The 3,350-nt window shown below is 36.7% G+C and overlaps 1 long non-coding RNA gene across 1 annotated transcript; it reads right to left on the bottom strand.

Moving 5' to 3' along the window:
• Positions 1–371: 371 nt before the first annotated feature.
• On the bottom strand, positions 372–2,982 carry LOC309639691. The gene is made up of 2 exons (XR_014251806.1): positions 2,932–2,982; positions 372–445 (listed from the first exon to the last, which is right to left on the bottom strand). It is a non-coding gene; the product is annotated as an uncharacterized lncRNA (long non-coding RNA).
• Positions 2,983–3,350: the final 368 nt, after the last annotated feature.

Here is a 3,350-nt window from a genome sequence, read left to right as displayed (position 1 = left end):
CCCCAGAAGTTTATGTCTCCTTACTTATGTTTTTTTTTAAAATTTAATTTCTATTTCTTATCGGAGTAAATTTGATTAGAGTGATTTGATTGTCTGGCTGTACAGACTCTGCTCAATGATTCATACATACGTTTGTTCATCTTCGGATCCTGTTACCATGTTTGTGATCACAAAATGTATATTTTAAACGTATTGTTGATTATATAATTCATAAACTTTATCTGTTATATGTTTATATACATTTAACATACAATAGTATATGTATGTTAACCCCATAGTCCTAATTTACCCATCCTCCCACCTTTCATTTTGGCTAACCATTAGTTTATTTGATAAGTCTGTGAGTGTCTTTTTCTGTGGAAATATGTTCATTGGTAGCAATCTTAGGATAACATGTATAAATGATATCATAGGATATTTGTCATACCCTTTTTACTTACTTAACCTTATATGATTATTTCTAGGCTCAACTGTAGTCCTGAAAACGGCGTTGTTCATTTTTTCCCGAGGCTACTATTCCATTCTGTCCATATACCACTTCTTCTTTGTCCATTCATCTGTTTATGGACCTTTTTTTTGCTTCCATGTCTTGGCTATTTCAATATTGCTGCAGTGCACATTTGCCTGCCTCTGTCTTTCCGATTCTGGTGGTCTTAGGTTATAGGCCCAAAAGGTGCCCTGCCGCATCATATGGTAGCTCAATTTTCACCTTTTCATGCAGCTCCATTCAGTTTGCATTAGTGCTGTTACCAGTTTACATCTCACCAGCAGCTAGAAAGTACACAGTTCTCTACAACCCCTTCAGCATTTATCGTTTGTAGACTTTTTGCTGATGGTCATGACTGGTGTGAGCTGAAACCTTTTTGAATTTGAATTTGCATGTGGCTAATAATTCCTTATACTGAACTTTAAGCATGTCCTTTTTTTTCTTTTCCTTTTTTTTTAAAGAGTGAGTACAACTTCCCTCCTCTTATTGACTTCTTGAAAAATTTCTCATGTGTTGAATTTTCTTGCCTATTCCCTACCCCACGGCATGTTTTGTGGGCCAGTGTCATTTACAGCCCTGCAGTCCTCTTGACTATATAAGCAATATTGGCACTGGGTTTAAAGCTGCTGTTGTGGGAAACAGCCACAAGGCGGCAGCATTATTACGTTCTCAACTCTTGTTACTAGTTCAACACACTCTTCCTGGAGGTAGTGTTCCGAGGTTGTAAATTAGAGTGGAATGTGCTGGGACAAGCCCCCAGAAGTTTATGTTTCCGTGCTTATGTTTGTTTCTTAAATTTAATTTTTATTTTTTATCGGAGTAAATTTGATTAGAGTGTTTTGATTGTGTGGCTGTACAGAATCTGCTCAATGATTCATACATATGGCTGTTCATCTTCGGATCCTGTTACCATGTATGTGATCACAAAACATATATTTTCAAGGTATTGGTGAATATATAATTCATATAGTTTATCTGTTATATGTGTATATACATTTAACATACATTAGTATATGTATGTTAACCCCATAGTCCTAACTTACCCATCCTCCCAACTTTCATTTTGGCTAACCATTAGTTTATTTGATAAGTCTGTGAGTGTCTTTTTCTGTGGAAATATGTTCATTGGTAGCAATCTTCGGAAAACATGTATAAATGATATCATAGGATATTTGTCATACCCTTTTGACTTACTTAACCTTATATGATTATTTCTAGGCTCAACTGTAGTTCTGAAAACGGCATTGTTCATTTTTTTCCAGAGGCTACTATTCCATTCTGTCCATATACCACTTCTTCTTTTTCCATTCATCTGTTTATGGACCTTTTTTTGGCTTCCATGTCTTGGCTATTTCAATATTGCTGCAGTGCACATTTGCCTGCCTCTGTCTTTCCGATTCTGGTGGTCTTAGGTTATAGGCTCAAAAGGTGCCCTGCCGCATCATATGGTAGCTCAATTTTTACCTTGTAAAGCAGCTCCATTCAGTTTTTGTTAGTGCTATTACCACTTTACATCCCACCAGCAGCTAGGAGGTATGAGTTGTCTAAAACCCATTCAGCATTTATAGTTTGTAGACTTTTTGCTGATGGCCATTTGACTGGTGTGAGCTGAAACATTTTTGGAGGTTGGATACGCACGTGGCTAATAATTCCTTATACTGAGCTTTAGGCATATCCTTTTTCTTCTTTTCCTTTTTTTGTTAAAGTGTGAGTACAACATCCCTCTTCATATTGACTTCTTGAAAAATTTCTCATGTGTTGAATTTTCTTGCGTATTCCCTAACCCAGGGCATTTTTTGAGGGCAGGTGTCATTTAGAGCCCTGCACTCCTTGTGACTATTAAGCAACCATTAGCACTGGGTTTAAAGCTGCTGTTGTGGGAAACAGCCACAAGGCGGCAGCAGTATTACGTTCTCAACTCTTGTTATTAGGGCAACAGAGTCTTCCTGGAGGTAGTGTTCCGTGGTTGTAAATTAGAGTGGAATGTGCTGGGACAAGCCCCCAGAAGGATATGTCTCCTTACTTATCTTCGTTTTTTAAATTTAATTTCTATTTCTTATCGGAGTAAATTTGATTAGAGTGTTTTGATTGTCTGGCTGTACAGAATCTGCTCAATGATTCAAACATATGTCTGTTCATCTTCGGATCCTGTTACCATGTATATGATTACTGAATGTATACTTTAAAGGTATTGGTGATTATATAATTCATATAGTTTATCTATTATATGTTTATATACATTTAACATACATTAGTATATGTATGTTAACCCCATGGTCCTAATTTACCCATCCTCCCACCTTTGATTTTGGCTAACCATTAGTTTATTTGATAAGTCTGTGAGTGTTTTTTTTTGTGGAAATATGTTCATTGGTAGCAATCTTAGGATAACATGTATAAATGATATCATAGGATATTTGTCATACCTTTTTGACTTACTTAACGTTATATGATTATTTCTAGGCTCAACTGTAGTCCTGAAAACGGCATTGTTCATTTTTTTCACGAGGCTATTATTACATTTGGTACGTATACCACTTCGTCTTTGTCCATTCATCTGTTTATGGACTTTTTTTTGCTTCCATGTCTTGGCTATTTCAGTATTTTTGCAGTGCACATTTGCTTGCCTCTGTCTTTCCGATTCTGGTGGTCTTAGGTTATAGGCCCAAAAGGTGCCCTGCCGCATCATGTGGTAGCTGAATTTTTACCTTTTCAAGCAGCTCCATTCAGTTTTCGTTAGTGCTGTTACCACTTTACATCCCACCAGCAGCTAGGAGGTATGAGTTGGCTAAAACCCATTCAGCATTTATAGTTTGTAGACTTTTTGCTGCTGGTCATGACTGGTGTGAGCTGAAACCTTATT

The sequence above is a fragment of the Balaenoptera physalus genome (assembly GCF_965194825.1).
Source record: "Balaenoptera physalus genome assembly, chromosome: 1".
In the NCBI taxonomy this organism is placed as follows: Eukaryota; Metazoa; Chordata; class Mammalia; order Artiodactyla; family Balaenopteridae; genus Balaenoptera; species Balaenoptera physalus.
This window is presented reverse-complemented; position numbering and strand designations above follow the sequence as displayed.